Source organism: Hippichthys cyanospilos, chromosome 9 (genome assembly GCF_059441005.1).
Source record: "Hippichthys cyanospilos isolate Australia breed blue-spotted pipefish chromosome 9, RoL_Hcya_1.0, whole genome shotgun sequence".
Classification (NCBI taxonomy): Eukaryota; Metazoa; Chordata; class Actinopteri; order Syngnathiformes; family Syngnathidae; genus Hippichthys; species Hippichthys cyanospilos.
Window position 1 is genome coordinate 16,408,285 of NC_142377.1, and position 20,761 is coordinate 16,429,045.

At 40.1% G+C, this 20,761-nt stretch overlaps 1 protein-coding gene and 1 long non-coding RNA gene across 6 annotated transcripts in view; one reads left to right on the top strand and one right to left on the bottom strand.

Annotated features, from left to right (window-relative positions):
- celf4 (CUGBP, Elav-like family member 4) overlaps positions 1-20,761 on the top strand; it is a 99,820-nt gene that overhangs the window by 4,878 nt on the left and 74,181 nt on the right. The window lies entirely within an intron of this gene.
- Positions 20,295-20,761, bottom strand: part of LOC148419139 (uncharacterized) — a 43,980-nt gene continuing 43,513 nt past the window's right edge. For both annotated transcript variants that reach the window (XR_015866577.1, XR_015866576.1), the window contains one exon: positions 20,295-20,534. This is a non-coding gene — a long non-coding RNA (uncharacterized LOC148419139). The remainder of the gene's footprint in view (positions 20,535-20,761) is intronic.

The following is a 20,761-nucleotide window of genomic DNA, read 5'->3' on the forward strand; positions in this document are numbered from 1 at the left end:
AAAAAAAAAAAAAAAAAAAAATCAAAAAGGGTGGAGCAATAAGGGGAAACACAGTGAACCTAATTTGTAAGGAAGAGAAGTGCCTCAGTTGCCCATTATTGTTGTAGCGAGATGGCCAAGCAGGGAGTCGCTTGTGTCACATGAGCAGTTGAGGATGAAGACAAAAGAATGGTGCAATGTATTAGCATGCTAACGGCAAGACCGGAGCCATGAAGGCTGTCAGGGAGACGGGGCCTTCCTTTCCTTCCATCCATCCAATTTTCAGAGTCCCTTATCCTCACTAGGGTAGCAGGTGCCTATCCCAGCAGGATTCGGGCAGTAGGCGGGCGACACCCTGAACTGGTTGCCAGCCAATTGCAGGGCACAGAAAGACGAACAACCATTCACATGCCCAGTCACACCCAAGGTCAATTTAGAATATCCAATATAACTGCCATGCATATTTTTGGAATGTGGCTCGGAGAGAACATGCGGGCTTGGGGAGAACATGCAAACTCCACACAGGAAGACCGGAGCGATCTGGAATTGAGCTTGGGCGCGAGGCAATTCCGAAAGGGGGAACCCCAGTGAAAAGGTTTTGATTTTGCCATCTTAAGTGTAAGTGCAATAAAATGAGGACTGGCGACTTTTTTATTATTATTTTTTTCCAGGCACTTTGATGCACTACTAAACTGCAACATGTATAAATACTGTAAAAAGTAATAACAGTTGTTGAAAGTTGATTTATATATTTTTTTTCTTTTGTTAAGGTTTAAAATGACACATTCTTAGATATTATAGTATTAATTTTAATAGGTGAGGTGATGATAGAGGTGCAAAAGGGTTTCTCTTTCCCAGGGTGGGGCTTTGCAAACTATAATTGAGAAACACTGTTTTAACCCAACAATTTGGATTATTCTTTTAAGCCAAACAGTTCGGGAAAATGAATACTCCACAAAGGAATCCAAAATTGTGTTGTTTTGTACATAACATGTTTTGAGTTATTCATGGAACCCACCGGTGTCAAACTTAAGGCCCGGGGGCCAGATCCGGCCCGCCACCTCATTTCATGTGGCCGGTGTAATACTGATTCAGATTTGCGAACTAATTCCGAATTTGCAAGTAGCCTTCTTTCTTAAAAGTTTTGATGGGGAAAATAAACAAGCACTTTTTGTTCTCAGTCTATCTTTTGAACAGTTTTACCAGCCTCTGATTTCAAAATTAGTTAGAAGTGTGATGAACTCACCTAAAATTTATACCAGCCTGCTTACAGAAACTATAATTACAATGCGGCCCGTGAAAAAAATGAGACACCCCTGATATAACCCATCTTTTTGGCCTTTGTTATTGTTTTTTGTTTTGTTAAGGGTTTTTATTTTTTGAAACCCCAATCCCAATCAAAGGGAGCTGCCTTTTTGATATCGTGGGGTTTTGTTCGTTTGCGATTGTTTTTTCAAATGTTCTTAAGACATTCAGAAAGATTCCTAATTATTTTGAAACAGTATTTCTTGTTTTTCGTGTCACATGGAACTTATAAATGTTAGCAATTTGGCTGCGGCACAAAAAAAATTAACAAACCTAAAACAATTTAAGAAGGTTTTAGAACATTGAATTCCAGAAAAAATGCTACCTGGAACAAACCCTGACGTTTGTCAACACTCGCAGACATTTGCCTTGCTAGCTTCGCACCTGTGAGTCGGAATGAAGACTTTATGGTCTAATGTTGATGCTTTTTAAAGCGTAGCTGTTTGAGAACTCCATTCCGCATTTACATTATACTGGGAAGCCACTTAATGCACCCACAAAAAACATTTAATGTTAATAGTTCACAGATCACGCAGTGTCCGAGTGTATACGTGTGCATTAGTGTTTACTTAATGTCCCTACTTGGCAAAGGCACGGCTCTCGGTGGAGCTCTGACCCATGGAGAAGAGCAGATGCTGATAGATCAAGCGTTTGTTTTTGTTTTTTTTTAACTGGTATATTAGTTTTATATAGCCTACTGTGCAAATGTTATACTGTTTTGTTTTTTGTTTTTTTTTATGCTCACCTAAACTGCTCAACCAATAGCCCAGAGCGGTTTTAAAATGAAATCAGTTTTTGGTGAACATTTGGCCTTTAGTATTCCATATGGTTCCCAGTCTTGCTTTCCTATTGTTGTTTTCTTTGCATCGGTTGAATGTGTTAGTGGATGGATAAAAAAAAAAAAAAATAATAATAATCATAAAAGACGCCCCTAAGAAACTTAAACACGTTGTATTTCCCAGGCTGTTGCATCACGTAAGCTATCTTTGCTTAGTGCTGAGTTCCAACAATTTGACACCTCGGGTCTATGTTTTTTGGTGATTGTTAATCATACTTGCGCTCCGCCTGTCAGCGGTACCCGGTGGCCGGTTTTTGAAATGGTGTGTGCAATACCCCTGAAATTAGTGAAAGTCTTACAAGTTGTTTTAGGGCTGCACCTTTGTTCTGTGTGATTGCATTTGTTTGTTTGTTTTGAAACTAGCATGAGCTTGTGTGGAGAAAAGGAATAGAAATATTACAGATAAAATACGCACAGTTCATAACAGATCGGTGGTTCTTGATTAGGAGGTTTTCTGCAGGTGTCAGCAAATATAATTGTTAACCATTATAATTGTAAACCACCGTTTAAAGTCGTCATACCTGACTTGGTCTACTTTTTTCTCTAGCCCTACTTAAAAGCAACCAAAACATGGTCGATATGAGTAGTTTATTGTACGTGTTACAATCCTGTCATCTTTCTTCACTGTCAATCACTCTATGGATAATTTGCTCCATAATATTTGTAATATTTTCTACTTGAAACACAATCTCTATCTTTTTTTTATTAAAAAAAAATCTATGCATGTTTTATGATAGCAAATATGGAAGTTGTCACTTGTATGCTTTTATGTTTGCTTATTGCGTTCTAGATTTTTCCTGGATATTTATCATCTATACCTCCCCCTCTATCTTTGTATACACTCCGAATGTATGTGTAATTATACCGCGGACAATAGAACCGTGCAGGCTCCCCATTTAAAAAGGAACGCTCAATTGTAACCGTCTATGTTTAATAGTAATATGAATATTTAACGTGCAAGCGCAGATGGAGCCCTCACTATGCACATGAATTTCACTCTTGCTGCAGCCCTGCACTGCAGAAGCTTTGCATGAGGAAATAGCAGCATGACACAGCAGTAATATGAAAAATAGACCTTAATTTTGTCACCGCTAACACTGTCAGTGGCCCATTAATTCACGTCCGGCGCGCAATAATTCTTGTTGTACTCTCTGCCCCACGTGTCATGTATTTGTTTGGAACTGTATCAAATACGTTACCATTCCTGACTGTCTTTATTTATATAAATTTATATATATTCTTATATACAGTATTTATATAGATTTATATTTAGCCCTCCATGGATGTATATTTGAGATCCTCGCTGGCTATGCCGTGCAAAAGCCACCAGATTTGTGACTCTGATCGTGTCATCCTCTTTACCATCTTCCTTCATACGTATTTCATTTTTTCAATTAAAAATGCACCACATTGACTTGTAAAGAGAAAGGTGGGAATGGGGGTTAGGGCTTTCCAAAGATCCCATTCAATTATTCAAAAGCAAGGGCGATTGAGAAAATGGTAGGTTACTGAAGAGTAAGTCATGCAGAAGTTTTCGAGGGTTTGGGTTGTTAAGGTCATAAGGTGATAAAAGATCTTCTTGTGAAACTAGTAGATGCTTCAATTTGACATCAAGTGAGTCAGATTTGACCCTATTCTCGAAATCACCTTTTTTTCAACGATCCAACCCTTTTTTCTCCGCAACTCGCACAAAGATGTGCAGTGTGATTTATTAAACTTGGAAGTCACATTAAGTGGTGTATCTAGGTGTATTTTTCTCAGCAATTCAAGAAGACAGTTTATGTAATATCATGTGTTTTATTTCTGACTCATCTGCCAAAAAAAAAATATATCACTGCAAAAAATATCAATAAACATACAATGTTTTGCGTAGTCCCTATAACACAATTTAGCAATAGATTGCTTCAGGTACCCATACATTTGCTCTTTATTTGGAAAAAAAAATGTGATTCTCGTGTGGCATTAAAAAGCATTAAATGACATTTAATGAAATTCTATTAATATAGCAAGAAGCAATGTTCTAAATAAAATTTTCTCGACCTTTTCTCAGTGATGTACCTGTGAAGATGTGTCGTTGCACACCTGTAAAATTTGCATTTTCACCAACTACTCCCCTCCTAATGGGAAAAAAAACTATGACAAAGTACTGATACATCATGTCTGTTTTATCAAACTTTGGTATCACATCTCTTGTCAGTTTTTTTTCTTTTCATTATTTATTTCACTTCATAATTTGTGTCACTGATGACAATCCACAACTGAACCATAACAAAATAAAGGCATACAAATAAGTCACAACAATTTAATCTAGCGATAGGTTGTTGTTCCAATTAATTTGCTCTCAATTTGAAAAGGAACCGCCACCTTTTTTGTCACAGTATTAAAACAAATTTGCTGATGCCTGCGGGAAACCCTGTTATAATCTGTCGTACCTCCAATATGCCTTCTCGTATATGAATACAAAACGGTTCTCCGACTATGCACTATTTTTCTTGAGTGTTTATGGCACGTGTGTTCCAGAACTCAATTAAGCATACAGCGCTAGAAAAGTATTGGCTTGCTAACAAAACACCTTTCTTTTTATGAGCTGCAAGTGAGAGCACGTTGCATTTTTGGACTCCCAGAGTCAGCATCCTTCATTTAAAATATGACTTCTTTTTAGCAGATGCAAGAAGAAAATCTGACGTTAGCAACTCAGGACGGCTTTCTAATTCTTTCCTTTCATAACGACTGTAAATTTCTTCACAAGAAACGTGTGATGTTTGGCGCCCAGCTAAGCGCCATAAGGATCGAGATTCTTATTTTAGATGTTGCGTTTCGCAGCTATAGCGCTCTCCTCCGAAATTAGGCGGATCAGATAGTATCGTTGTGACCATATTGGCATCGTATTCAGGGAAGATACATCAAGGTCTTATCCTATTATGCTGCTTGGAGAGCAGATAGAGCAAAACATATCGTTGCAGAGGGAGATGGTGCAAGAGCACGTAAAACGACACGGAGCTGGAAACGGAGGGAGATGTCGAAACAGGCTGATGTAAGAGAATGCGTGAAAGAGGTGAGGGAGATCCACGGAAGAGGGTTACGGGAAAGGAGGGAGGCACACAAAGCGCAATATCAAAAGGCCCGCAGTCGAAAAGAAAGAGGCGATATTGTGAAACTAGGTGCAGCCCAAACCAGAGAGATTGTACAGGGCGGGGGAAAAAATTGGGGGGGGGGGGGGGGGGGGGTTGTTGGAGGGAGTCCCCGAGACAGATGTGGCCCTCTCTGGCCCCAGCTGATTGATAGCTTCTGGCCTACTTCCATGCCAGGCTCTGACCTCTCTGCACTCTGCTGTAATTTATTGGGCGAGTTTTGCCAGATTTAAGTGCTACACTCGCTGGCCATCATGGGCCAAGAAAGGAGAATGACCTTCTTTGGAAGAGAGCTGAATTAGACCCCCACTGCTCTCAGACACCCCAGGAGCAAAGTGTGCCCTCCATATTAGCAGGATCTTACACAACTCATTAAGCGGCACACTTTGGTCGTTTTTTTTTTTCTTTTTCTTTTTTTTTTTCTTTTTAGGTCATGAAGTTTCGACTCAGGATTTCACGTCAGCAAGAAGAGATTAATGAATGAAACAATATTTTAGGAGAGAGATAGATGACTTGTATCTACACTAAGATAGCAGGGTCAAAAATAAACCAAACTGGGTCAAAAATTGAGTCATCCTAAAAAAGTTGGGTCAAATGAACAAACCATGAAACAATACATGGTTGTTTTGTGCAAAAAAACATCATTCTGTTGGGGTTGTTTTTGGTGCGGGTTGGGTCAAAACAGGCACTATGTGGGTTATTCGTTTGAGACAAGTTTTTGGCTTATATGATTAAATTATTTTTGACCCAAGAGTGTGGTAGTACAGATTCTAAAATACTAAAATATGTATGTATATTTTTCAATTTGACCTTTTGGGGGGGAATGTTTATATTCAACCCAAATCGTAATCTGCTGAAGTTGTGTTTTAACCCTGTAAGTGAACCCTGTAAGTTTGTGTAAATAAATTCCCCTAGCGCGATTTGTACAAATCAACCCAATTTTGGTACCTTTACGCATTATGTATACAGTGTTTGTTAAATTTATAATTGATACATTTTACAAATTTATAATTGATACATTTTGACACCATTGATTTGTAAAACAATCTAAAAACTTTTTGGGTTATTTTTTTACCCACAAAACAACCTGACTTATGTTTTACAAACAATAAAATGACACTATAAACTTTATTTTTATTTATTGCTTATTTTTCAACTGTGATTTATTAATTTTACCTTTTGGGTGGGATTGTCTATATTCAACCAAAAATGTTATCCTGTCAAGTTGTGTTTTAATTAACCAAATTGGTTGTTCTAAATAAACAACCCAAACACACTTTGGTACAAATCAACCCAATTTTGGTAGCGTTTGCCAATCCAATCTTTGGGTTGTTTTGTGGTTTATGCGTTTGACCATTTTCTAGGTAAAATGTATAACCTAAAAGGCCACTTTGAATATACAACTGAAAACACTGGGTCCGTTCTTTTTCCACACAATTTTCCGTTCTCTTTTTAGAGTGGATACAAAGTAATTGTCGCAGACTCAATCGTCGCCACTTAATTACTGTATCTCATTGTTTTCACTCCAGGCTTACTTGCATCGGGTCCCATCTGAAAGGAAATAATGACAAATTTCATAGCGCAAATTTGTTTGAAAATCAACAAAGTCTTGCATAACGACACTCTGCCTCCGGTGGGCTGCCTTGGCTGACTGGCGGGTGGGCTCAGCTGCGTTAGCGCTTGACCATTCGGAGTGGATGGAAAGCCATCAGCAAATTATTGCGGATTTGCAATTTAATGGTTTCTGAGATCTCTGCCTTTTCGCCGCACAGGTTCCCAACGAGACAGAGTCGATTAGTTTGGTTCTTTAATCACAGAACAGGAGATGAGAATCCTGGTCATACACATCCAGCGCTTCACTTGGTGTGGAATGATTTCATGGAGTTTAAAGATAGAGATAGAGGAATGTGTGCGTGCGTGTGTGTGTGTGTTTGCATTCACATCACTCTGTGAACATTCATTATTTGATAAATATGGCTTCCCCTGGAGCACAATTTGTGTGTATTTTTGTGTGTGAGGGAGAGAGCCGGGGAGAGAGAAAGATTCCTTTACAGCTTATTCATCAATAATATGTAGACACACACTCTCATCGAGCTCCACAAGAAAAATGAGAAAGATGGCCTCAAGCATCATGTTTCAAAATATTACTACCACAACTGCTCAAATTGAAATAGAGATCGTTTACACCATCAAGTAGCAGATCAAATGCACCACGAGATAAATAACCTAATGCTGAAAGTTCTACAGCAGTGGGTCCACTTAACCTTCTTTTTTAATGCTATACTGTACCCCTTGTGAAATACTTTTTTTTTTTTTTTTCCCAGCTAAGCAATCCATATCGAGGGCAAAGCATTTTGGATTCAAAGATAAAAACTTAGGAACTACAACTGTAAATTAGATCATGCAACAACATTTGTTCTAATTCTGGAAAATTGTTCCACCTGCATCTGTAAAAAACATAAAATAAAAGCATAAAATGTTTTGCAAAGCAGTCGTGAGAAAGCAATTTAGCGATGAGTTGCTTCATGTTCCACCTAATTTGCTTTCAATTTGAAAGGAAAACTGTACAGTCCCTGGCACGGCATTACAGAGTATTCAACTGGATATGTGGATACTTGCAGAAACCTTGTTAAAATCTCACTTAGTGCCTTCACGTACCCCCAGATGTCCTTGTACCACGATTTGAGAAACACTATTCTACAATATAATAACCTGATATGATTTCTTATTTGATTTGGCACCAGGATTCTTTCGACAATTGTTACTGTCAGTCAGCTGGTATAATAATAATAATAATAATAATAATTTTCCTTTTGTCTCTGCATTCTGTAGCTCTCATTCTGTCCTCTGAGTTCTTTTTGTCATGTCTTCCCTTGAGATTTTTCTACACCTGCTGTTGCCGAACACTTGCTCATGTGAGGATCAGTAAGGAGCATGGTTCAAGACTGCTTCATTTGTTAGGTGCCTTCAAATGTGAACTGGAATGATATAAAAAAAAACTGACTTGACTTAACCGACAAAAGTGGGGTTTGATGCGGAAAAGGTCCATCCAGTGAAATTAAATGAACATTTAAAAGCATAAGAATGTTAAAATATGATCTGTAAAAGTTTGTACTGGCATTGCTGAGGAAGTATCACATTGAGCGACGCGTCAAGGTTCATCAAGGAATTAAAGGAATGCAATTCTGCGTACATACTTTTATACCATTCAAATGTACAGCGCATTTGTTTGTATTATTTGATGCCAAAAGTAAATTTAAAGTTTTATTCAGATTCTCTGGCTAAACAAGGCAAAAGCACATTATTTTGGTCTGCATGGATTGATGTGGATAAAAGTGACTTGACGTGTCGGTAAATTACAAACGGGTTTAAGAAATGGCCGGTATATGGTTTGTTGGTTTTGCCACATTGTAGAGGACAGATAAGCGTGTTTACTCAGGGTATGGAAATGCCTGAACGTCTTTCATGTGTCCTTCCTGTATGGCGAGTGACTACTGGTCCATGTTAGCTTTGCAAACATCCTAATTGTGTTAAATGGGGAAAAGGGGGGAGGGGAGAAGATTAAAATCCATTAAAGTGTTCTGTGAGGGTATGCTATTCCCGGGATGGTGCTTTTGTTCACTTTGGCAAGGCAGAGTTTCTCCTTGAAACCCCACAAACGTTGTCATTGTGTCTACCTAAAACGTCGTCGCTGTCGCCGGCTCTTGCTCTTTTATTCACTGTCACACTCGCTTTGCTCCTCTTTGCATTTCTTTTTGTGATTGCCTCTCTCCATCCTTCTTACTGTCTTTGTGTGTCACTCCCATTTTCTCTCTGTCTATCGCTCGCCCGCATTCCCTTTGTAGCCCTGTTTCTCGCCATCGCTCTCTCTCTCTTTCCCTCTGTCTGTCTCAGCGTCAGATAAGCTCACTGGGGGAGACTTTAGAGGACTCTCCATCTGTGTATAAATAGCTCTGGATGAATTATTGAGGGACCTGGGGTTGCTAATAATCCCGCAGGACCCATCTGACAATGACACAGAAGATGGAGGGAAAACAATTACGCAGGATTTCTCCTTCAGAAGGGAGGCAATGGGGGAGGCGGGATGGAGGGGGAGGAAGCCGGTGGCCTCTGGGAGCCTCCTCGCGGGGCCCAACATCTTGGCTAATAAACCCAATTAAATCTCCGGAATCAATCGGGGCCCCGGGGGCATCGTCTCTCTTCCTCCCCCGGACGGCGTGTAACAACAGGAAGTGTAATGATTCATGTTCCCCCTCCTGCGTTTAGATCGTCCTCTCATCTCCATCTTGCTCGTTGGCAAGGAGGACGGGACAGGACGGGATGTCCGCCGAGGAGGGATAATAGGACGGGGAACGGGAAGGAGAAGACGGGCGAGCCGAGCGCCGAGGCGCGCACAAGAATATTAATGGGAGTGTTTATCCTGTAAGTGTTTCGCCCGGGGGACAAGACATGGGAGCGCTCCCGTGCCCCCGACTTTATGTTCCCCCCGACACATTGGATTCCTCCGCAGACAGACTCGGGAGTAATGGGCCCGACCCTCGGCATGTGTTTCCTGACATATACCGTACATCCATCTGTTCATCTGCCTCTAATTGGGTCAGAAACGGACATTTACATTTTCTTGTTGTTTTATGAAGGAAACTCCGGAGCAAAACTTCCTCTAACAGTCTTGTTTGTACTGTTTTAAAGCTCTGGGTGTTTACAAGCAGCATGGGGGAATCGTGGTTAGCATATCTGCCTGACGGGAGATCCACTTCTTGGACTTTTTTGTTCTTATGCTTCCTACGGATATTCGGGTTACCTACGGTTTCCCAAACAAGTTTCTTAAGCCTTGTCTACACGCAAGCAGGCTTATTTAAACTCGCATAGTCTCCCGTCCTTTGTGTGCAAAAAACTTGAGTACACATGGCTTTGTTTATTTAAAGCAATCGCTGCCACACAAATCTGCATAGTGCGGTATCATTTATTTAAAGCATGCCAAGCCGCTAGTCGGCAGTAGCGTCGTCAAATTCCGTCCGATCAGAAAGAACTTCCGACTCTGACGCGTCCAATCAAGAAGAACTTGTAGCTGCGTCTTTCGGTGGGAAATCTTCGACAAACGTCCGCAAATTACACGCAAATGGGAATCCGAGGGATTTGGTATATCCCCACTTTGGTTTTGAGATTTCGGTTTTGATGGAGAAAAAAAAAAGCTCTGGCAATTATAGCAAATGGGGCAAACTGAAGACATTCACTGAATTTGTTTTTTATTTGCTGAAATGTGTCCAATGATCAGTTGGTTTCCAGACTGTGGCAGTACTTCTTAATTGTTTTTCAGTGATTTACCACCTCTACATATTTTTTTCAGACAGATACCCAAGTATGATTACAGAAAAAATAAAGACTTTGCCGACATCTTCTAATTTATTAGACTTCGGATCTCCATTTTTACAGTGGTTTCTCAAGCTATTTGGAGTGAGAATCTTCTGTGTACCAAACAAATTGACCAAGATGGCCACCAGGCAGGAGGGGGAGCTGGCGCAAGAATCTGTGGTGTACTGTACCTAATCAGATTTCCAAAATGGCCACCCCTCCAGGGGATGGAATGACATGGCAGGGTTAGCCTGGCAAGATGGCCACCACAGTGAGAAGGCCTCAGAAGTCGGATTCATTTTCAAAGTGATGTTATTCTTATTCTATCATTGATATATATAGACATTCATCGTAGTAAATGATTTAATTCACTTAAAAAAAAAAAATACAGCTCTTGCATTGGATCTCATCTGATTTTGTAGATGCATCCAATTGTAATGAAATGTCTCATTTTTTTCTAAGCAAATACATTTTTGCTTGAAACTGATTTTGCATCATACTTACTGTATATTATCATCTCCTTTTTCACAGATTCAGGCCATAGGCGGAGCAAAAATATGGCACTATAGAAGGTGTCAAAGTCCAGGTGTCAGCTGAGTCGTCACTTTCGTTAAGCAGTTTCTTGAATGGGACGATTGGGGCCATTCAAAAAAAAAAAAAAAAAATCAAGGCTTGGAAGGCACATTGACAAAAGTTGCTCTACCAAACACTGGAGTCATAGCATGACTTTCCAAAATAAAACTGTTTTTCGAATATGTAGAATGCAATTTAAGTGAGTTTATAATAACAAAACACACCTGCACATGCCCTCTCTGGCCCATGAAAAAAGACCAATTCTTTCAACCAGTAAGTTACTGCTTTATTTGTAGTAATACTCAGTTAAAAATCCAGTGCTCGAATAGCAATTAATGTCAGTTTTCTTCTGTATGCCGATTGTTGCACTCCATTGTTGGTCATATAAACAGTAATAACACATTGTGTGCCAAAGTCATTTGAGATCTAAATCATGCATGAGTCACCATTAGAACAATGTCATTCATTGTTCTGTGTTTATACTGTGCTATTTTGGTCCTTTTCTATCCCAGCAGGCCGTTTGGAGGAATCATCTCCAAGTAGGAAGATGATTTATTTCTGGGAAGGCGAAGACAGATGTGATCAGTAAAATCTTCCTTTGGGAAATACTAAACAGCTTTAATGAGTTTGGCAGGAAATATTATAAAAGCCCCCAAATCTGTTTACTGTTTATCCATTTAGGTGTGGCCAAGTTATAACAAGGTGAAAGGTTCGCCTTCGAAGTTTCATTATTTATAGTATGGAAAGCTAAAAATGGGTCTGTCAAATATTTCCTGACTAAATGGCTGAGGTAAGTTAGGATAATAGGGTGGATCTCAACTGCGCAAAAAAAAAAGTTATTTTTAGCACGGCGCAGGTGCGGTGGCCAGTTTGCTTTCGAATAAAAAGCCGAGAAGTACAGTGTAGTTGTATAAGTCAAAAATTGTCAACAAACTCGCTATTCAATCAGCAATATCCTAAAAAGATGTGATATTGCTCAAAAAAACACGACTGCTTTGGAGTGTCTCGCAATCAGTTATCATATAAAGGAATTTTTTGTTATACCGTTCCCAAATTCTGTAGGGAATCCTGAGAAACATCTACGTTGAGTTGAAGCATGTAAGCGTCAGGGATTTTCTGTTACTGTTATTTACATTTCATTTGGGGGAATTGAACCAAGACCTGAAAATCCAGATTGCAGTGTTTGGCAATGTATGTTCATCATAAACATGCTAGCTAGGCATAGGGGCCGGGTTTAATTTGTCTACATTCAAGTATAAAGGACGTTTAATAAGACATTATTATTTTTCATGGGTAGGAAGTGTAGGGATTGTAACAAAAGTTGTCTGCTAATCGCCAAAATAAAGTAGAAGTGCAGACACGAGTTATCGTTTTTAGAATGCATCAGTGTAGCATATAGAAAAAATATAAGTAATAATTATTATAAGTCAGTGATATGACTATAATTCCATTCAGTAAAATATTGAATGATAGTATTTTTTTTTTTAAGGGGGAGAACTTCCTATATTTTTCCACCTAACTTTTATTTTGAAGGAATAGAGTATACGGTGTTGTTGTGCCCGTCTGTTGAGCTCTCAAGTAGGTTTTGTTTTTGTTTTTTGTTTTTTTGGGGGGGAGGGGTACATGCCTGCAGATAAATGTTTCAAAGGGTTTAATATAGAAACTATGATTTTTTTTTTTTTTTTTAATGAAAAATCTTTTGGTAAGATGTTTTTGGCAGGGTAGTTCATTTTTTTTGTGATGTGATTGAGGGGCTTTATGGTTGTGCGGGAGTACGCTAGTTAGGTCATTAGTATAAGTGTGCTAACCGCTTTTTTTTGTTAGACATATGCTTGACGGATCACTCAATTTATTGCCCGCTTTGTTGTCATCACACTTCATTTCAGCTATGTTGTGGTATTGTAAAGGTTCCATTCTATGTGTTAAACATTTTAATACAATTGAAGTTCGCCTCTAGTCTTCACAAAGGAATATGACCGACAGATCACATGATTTGTTGCCCACTGTATTTTATAGTCAATCGCACGATTTCAAATATTAGATATCATCTGAGCTATATCTGTGTCCCAATTTGTGCAGTTTGGTTGGACGAACGGCCTCTCCCGGCTACACCAATTATATCAAGACAGCTAAGAAAATACATTCAGGACATAAACTAACATCCCCAAATAAAGTTTTAACTTTCAGTTGAAAATTGTGACTTTGTTGTATTTAGTTTTCGTGAAACTTAGCAACACAAAATTTGCTAGCTGGACCGTGCCGCATTCTACAATTCACCTATCGTACCACTCAAACTACTTTGGTTAGTCCTAATGCATATCATTAAGTAAATTTGATGCCATTTGCAATCAACCCCATTTGTCCGGCCTAGCACATACACACACACATACGCATCAATCATAAAATCTTTATCTTGAATTGCTTTGAGTTAGTTATTGGACTTTGCAATGTGAAAGTTCAAATCTCACATACACTCAAGTCGTTTTGTGTCTTTTCTCTCTCCGACCCTCACTGGACCAGCACCAAAGGAGAAAAGGGGAGTGAATGGGCTTAGGTTGGTTGTGTGTGCGCGCATGTGTGTGTGTGTGTTTGACACTGTCCTAATGATGCATTTTCTAGTCCATTGATTCCGAGGCTCTGCTCTCCAGTAAATCCTTCACATGCAACACATTAAAGCTCGCCCTTTTTCCTCCTTCGCCAATCGATTAGCACAGCTTAGAGACAGCCTCGCTGGGAAGCAGGGCGAGAGATGCCACTTGTTATCTTCAGGGACACACGCGCGCACGCATACGCGCACCATTTCAAGGGTCTTATTCTGTCAGTGTGAGTTTGGTTGCTTTATTTACGTGCAACTTCCTGCCTACAGTTTTTGATATAGCAGCCTGGGTTTTTATGGCATATTTTTCAAGGGTGATCCCATAAAAATTTGGTGAAAAGCCACATCGATGTTGTCATAAAATGTCTGGTAAAAAGCTGTAAAGTCAAAAATTAAATAATGTCACCCAGAATGTGTGCTGACAGACTTTAAACGGCCATTGCGGAATCTAACCAGAAATGATTTGGACCTTTAACAATAACTCGCTAGACCGGAGCCTTTCCCTCATTCACAGCTTATTCTATTGTGCAAATATTGTTATAGTAACGTTGATTGGTTGCGTGGTGATTCCATATCAGAAGCCGGGATCTGTTCTCCCCCAATGTGATATTCACGAGTGCCAAGTTATTGCCTAGCAACCAGTCCAGGGTTGAGCTTACATTCAAAGTTAGATGGGATAGCATTCTCTATTACATATTGTGACCCTGACTGGACAGAATTTGGATGGATTGTGAATATTTTCTGGGAAGCAGTCTGTCGTGGCTTATGTTGTGGAGATTAGTTTTTGAGTTATTGACAAAAATTTCGACAGAGATGTCCATTTTGGGATTTCTGAAAAAACAATCGCCATCACAAGGTTAATTTGGAGTCTAAGTGTATCAAAATAGGAGAATAGTAGACCGTGAAAGATAAACGTGCCAAAACTTTGCTGTAACTTAATCCATTTTTGAGCTCCGCATATTTGATATAATTTGATGTGTCCTCTCCTGAGCACACTAGGACTTAATAGGGGAGCTCAAATGGATTAAAATAGAGAGCAAATGTCCACCACGGTGGATACAAATGAAATGACTGGGTCAGGCTGAGGATTTGGAGGCTGCCAATGTCTGATTTCACCAGTATCTTAATATGTTCATTCAGTCAAGTTCAGTACATCCAGGTTAACCACGTAGAAGTGGACAGACCTTTTGGAAACAGATATACAGACAAAAATCACCTTCACACTGTTTACAAATGAGTTACTTTCCTCTATTGCCAGCTCTCTTACATTCTGACATCTTAATGTGTATCCCCACCCCAAAAAAACATGCTCACACAGTAGAACTAGGCCACTTCTGTGAAGGATTACAGAGACTTAAATGCACTGAATGGGACATCAGCTCCTTTGGACAAATTATTACTTCCTATTAATCTGCGGCTACCTACCTTTAAGCTAATTAAATAGCCATTTCACGGTGATATTTACAAGGAGAATCCTGACCTTTAAAATCATCACACGCAATAGAAGGAATGCAGACAAATTCTTTACATTCTGAGAAGAATAGCGAAGATGAATATAAATATATATATATATATATATATATATGTGTGTGTGTGTTCATGGAGCTTTGTCTGCGCAATCTGCATATAGTGTCCTGCTATTATACCTTACATTAAATGAATTCACCTCATTGTTCATAATACTGGCCCTTAGTTCTGCCTGCCCCTGCTGAAATCATATAGTATCAAGGAGCAGGGTTCATTAGTCATGGGAACAGCTCCTGAATATCAAGCCCGGTTTTACACAATAAAAAAAGAATGTAATGTGCTCTGTGCTGTAATTGAAGTTTTCTTTATTTGGCCTCCCCATTCACGCATACTGTAGTGCACTGCTCATCCCCAAGTTCATATTGTGGGATTTAAAGGTAGCTTTTATTGAATCGGCCTTTACAGCTGGCAATTTAAGATTTTCGGATGATACGGGAGGAAAGTAGGAAGGTTTTTGTCCCCTGGAATAGCCTCTATCCTCAATATCTATTCAACATTGTGAGTAATGATCTAAGGGGTCAGCATAGGTGAAGGGGATATGAGGAATCGCTGCTCACTTTATTGAATTACCGTTCCTCACTGGGACATTTGTTTTGTTTTTAGGCTGATGTCAGATCCAAGCAAGGATATTCAACTCAAATATGGATGCACTTTTAATGAAAAATATAACCTTAGCTGTTTCTGTATTACAGTCATTAGTGCCTGTTCTTTGTGTGTATGTGTGCGTGTACGTGTGGGTGTGTGACTTTTGACTGACCTAGTTCGAGATATTAAATTTCCTCTAGTTTCTGGGAAATGTGTCGTAATTAATGAATTATATCTTTTCCACACAATGCTGTTTGTTTTTCCCATATGACAAACACACGCATGTTTCTCACTGAGCCTCCTGTAACGAAGGCTTGGTCAATTTTTTAAAATAGAAATGAAAACGGACTTTTGCGTTAGGAATCAGGGCCTGGGTAGCGCATGAAACAATGTAGCTGATCTCCTTGTGGATGATGACTGTGCATGTGACGTGCATATTTTGAAGACCGCCTTGCAACCATAACCGTGCGACCCCTCCACACATAGCAATGTCACGCCAGTCACGGCATGCCATTCAAATATTGAGACATGAGTTGAATTGACTATTAATACCGACTATTAATTCTCAATCTCGGTCACAAGAGTTCGATTGAAATATTTTTAAAATGATCCATCAAGAAGAATATATCAGAAGGATCAACCATGCGTGCCGGGTTTGATTCCAGCTTCGACCTTGCTGTGTGGAGTTTGCGTGTTCTCCCCGTGCCCACGTGGGTTTGCCCATACTTGTGTTTGTGGATCTGAGTCTACTTTTCGGAACCAAACTAGCGGTTACGTCGGAATGCGCAGTGCGTAGCCAGTCTACCAAATTCACACACGTGCTAAGGTAGACATCAAACAAAGTTCCGTGCCAAAGTTTTTCAAGGCAGATATCCACGGCCGCGCAACGAAGAGTTTCAGCTGTGCCGTGGATAAAGAGTTTAATGCTATTGACTCTTTTGAGGCTTTTACCAAGATGTTCTGAAATATTTAAATGATCACTGGGAGTTTCTCCCCATCTGTAGCTGGGAATAAAAGGATAGAGTGTGAGTAGGGAACTTTTTATGTCAGCCTTTTTACAATCCCTGAATTAATGGGCGCAAGATAATTAGAGAATTCTCAGCAATAACTTGTCCCTTAGCTTCCTAGTCTTGGGTGGTGCAGAGGCGGATCCTGCCGGCAAAAAGTAATTCATGTGTCCAGTAACAGTGTGAAGCACTAATTCAGGGAGGGATGCAATAGGATTCATGTGGCTTATAAGGCAATTGTCATTCCAGGGCCGAAATCCGCACTGTAAAACTGATTTTATCAGCGTTCCATCATTTGAATGGACATACATTCAAATAAAACTATGAAGCAAACTTTAATATCACCTCATTTCATGCCACAATGTCATCAAAGTGGCACATAAGCTCTGCTGGGAGATGTTACTGTTCTGTGTTAGTTATTCTGGTGATGTATGGCGGAAGTGCACAAACAGTTCAATATGTGTATATATTTCTTAAATGATTCACTTCAACTATTCATATTCTCCCATATGGGCAATTTAGATGAAAGATATGTTACTAAAAAGGGCATATATCATCATATTTTACGCTTTCTACAGTTAAATATCTGCATATAAATGTTGGAATCTTACCTTTGGCGCATTGGAAATTCAATTTCTTATCAAATATGATTGGTTTTTTGGTGGCTAGGTTTTTATCCAGAAAGCAAAACTGTTTGTTCACTGAAAGACAGCCTCCAACCGTGTGGCTGACAACTGCAAAAAGCTAAGATTGTAGCGATCGTTACCACGAGTCAGAGGTGGAGTGAATGAAGAAGCCATAGGTGTTTTACTGATATTGAAATAAACTGGAGTTTCCAACAAAGCAAAAGAGGTGTCAAGAGCGCACACACAGTTGAGAACAGACCGCTTCCTCCTATCAAATAAGTCCCCTCAGGAAACCTCTACTCATAATAACAGTTCCGCTCACGTGTGAATTATGTATTCCAATGTTTATTGTCCAATTGTGTGTTTATGATTAGAAAATTAACAGAGGTCATCACTTGGTCAGCATGGACTCTTTCATCTTTCGGAATAGACATTACGTCAGACATCTGTCAGCCTGCCATGCCCCTTTTTACTTCCTGAAATATAGATCAACTTGCACGTTTATCTGCTGTATCGTTGCATCTTTGCAGTACAAACTGCAATCAGTCTACAGTCAATTTGACACTAGACGACCCAAAAAAATGCAAGTTGTCCACCTCTGGAAATGAACCTTGTAATTGTAAAACATTCAAAAAACAAAAAAAAAAGACAACAACTAAAAACAAACCATTTTGATGTCTGCGTTAGTTAGGACGTCAAATCCTTTGAAGCCACAAGCCCAATCTCATCACAGTCTTCCATAATTTGCTGGCTGGAGTCTCAGCACAGAGGCTCAGCACTTTTTCTGCCTTCAGTAAGTCTTCACAGTATCCAACATTCCCTTGCTCCTTTCTTTCATCCCGTCCCCTTCTTCTTTCTTCTCTGTCCCACACCCTCAGTGGGTATGTGTCCCTTTGGGGTGCCTGCGCTAGTTGAGATAAGCAGCAAGTGTAGGACACGGGGGGATGGTGTTCACAGAAGCTAGGTGATCTTATCTCCGCTCTCTCCCCTCCTCGTCTCCTCTCCCATACCGAGCATCCCGGGCAGTTCGGCTTTTCTGTCCCGCTCCGTTTTCAACCCCTCTTTCCTTTTTGCAACCTTGCCCTTCTTCCTCCCCATCCCAGTTTTACTCTGCGTCTCGTTCCCCCGTCGACACACACACACACAATACACGTCGTCTCAGATCCCCTCTGCGCCGCAGTTGATTTGAATTTGAAGTGATGGGATACCAAATTGGCAGCATTGACATCAGAAACAAACAGCTTATCTCCGTCTCCTGGGCCAATATTGGTCTTAGTCACATACTAAAGCCCCTGCCAGCTAGAGACTGGTGACAATGATGATAAATTGAATGTTTGTTGACTGTCTCACGTTGTATATGTGAGGGTTGGTGAGCAGCTTTGCATTTGAGCGCCTCGCTGCACAAGGGAATACAGCGAAAGGTGGATTGTTTTCTTTTGAACTTTTTTAGCTTTTATATAGTATGAATATGTACACTATGCTGTACATTTAAGTCCTGTTTTATATGAATCACACACATAACTGTGCTAAAGAATTGTATCCGCCGTGGCTTTGTTTTAATTACCCTGATCATATTGAAACGGTGACTTGGGAAAATGCAGGTAAATTTAGAGCGCAGTTATATTTAGCTTTAATCGAGGCAGCGTTCTTTTTTGATTCATAATTTTTCATTTCTGTTTCGGTTATAATAGATACACTAATAATGAATTATACAGTCAACTTGATTACACAAAAGGTGACCTGCGACTTCTTAACACAATGCAGTAACTAATGCGCTTTTACAATCAATAAATTCTTTCTCTGTAAAAAAAAAAAAAACTAAATTGGACCTTGTGAGATGCTTGACTCAGACTCGTTTACAACTGCAATCATGGATTTTATAGAGAATTACATGCAACATCACATCCAAACACTCAAAGTGAGTGGCTGTTCATTATGAATTACCGCAACATATTGGCATACAAATTCTTATTTATTGCAATTACACTTCACATGACAAAAACAAAGCCTTTCCCCTGGGGTCATCCGTGCCCCCCCCCGCCACTCCCTCATGCTCCCTCAGGGAGGCTCCGCCCCACTATTTGAGAAGCACAGGGGTAAAGGAAGGTCAGAAAATGGCCGGCACAAAATGATGAACTAGTTAATAACTACTGTAAACCACACATCCAGCATCCTGCCACTTTTGCAAAACACCGATTTCATGATTTAAAATAGAAATCCACGATGTTTAACTTGACAACTAATTGATTAGATTTATTGCCCCGCCCTAGTTACAAGTGTTGTTGAAAGTAATCATTGAAAAATGTGATTAATCCCAATTCAATTAGGGGATTTTGTGGTTAATTGAGAAAAATCATGAGTGTATATATATATACATAAATATATATGTAAGGTAGAGTACATGCAAGTGAGTTATGTGTCATTCGTGAGGAAGGACGCTCACGTGTGCTTCCGTGGGGCCGGCGCACGCATGTAAGATTTAAACACGGCAGGCCCAGAGAGGACGAGGGGGATAGCCGAGCTGTCAGCGGCCGGCTCCCATTTGGCCTAATGAGTGAGAGGCCTGTTAATTAAAAACACCAACAAGAGCAGCTGCCTTGTGCATCACCATCAGTAAGACCTGAGGTTAAAGACGAAGCCTCCGGGGGGCCACTGGCCTCAACTTGCACATGCATGAAGTTGGCCACGACAACAAATAACAGACCTTGAAGAACAAAATGTTTCTTTTTAAGGATTTTTTTTTATGTCTCATAAAATCATGTCAACACAGTGATGTTGCGCTGGACATGTTTTATTTATTTGTCATCCCCATAAATCATTTCCCTAGATGTGGAGATTGACAGGCTGTCAGCCTTCAGATAGTAGCGTGTTCTTCACTGTCATCATGTGATGGCGAGGGAGAGGTTTCCACATTCCCCAAGGCTTCTTCTTCTGCCTCGCCTCCTGCGTCTCCATCTTCCTTCCACCCCCACATGTCAGCCCAGGTGGCAACCAACTCGAGGATTTTGTGTAGTCCTGGAACAACATATGGAGCCGGGAGTTGGACAAATGAAGAGAGGGGGAGGGGGGGTTGTCTATCTGTGTCACAGCAGCCAGAAAAAGCGCGATGGGCAAACGGATAACTGGCAGCCGGGAAGCTCCGTCACATCTGACGTGTTTCTCAGGCAGAGGAGCTCTCACGCAGCATATTGCGCAAATCTGCAAGCCAGCAGATATTTCTTAATTTCTCACTGCAGACTTGA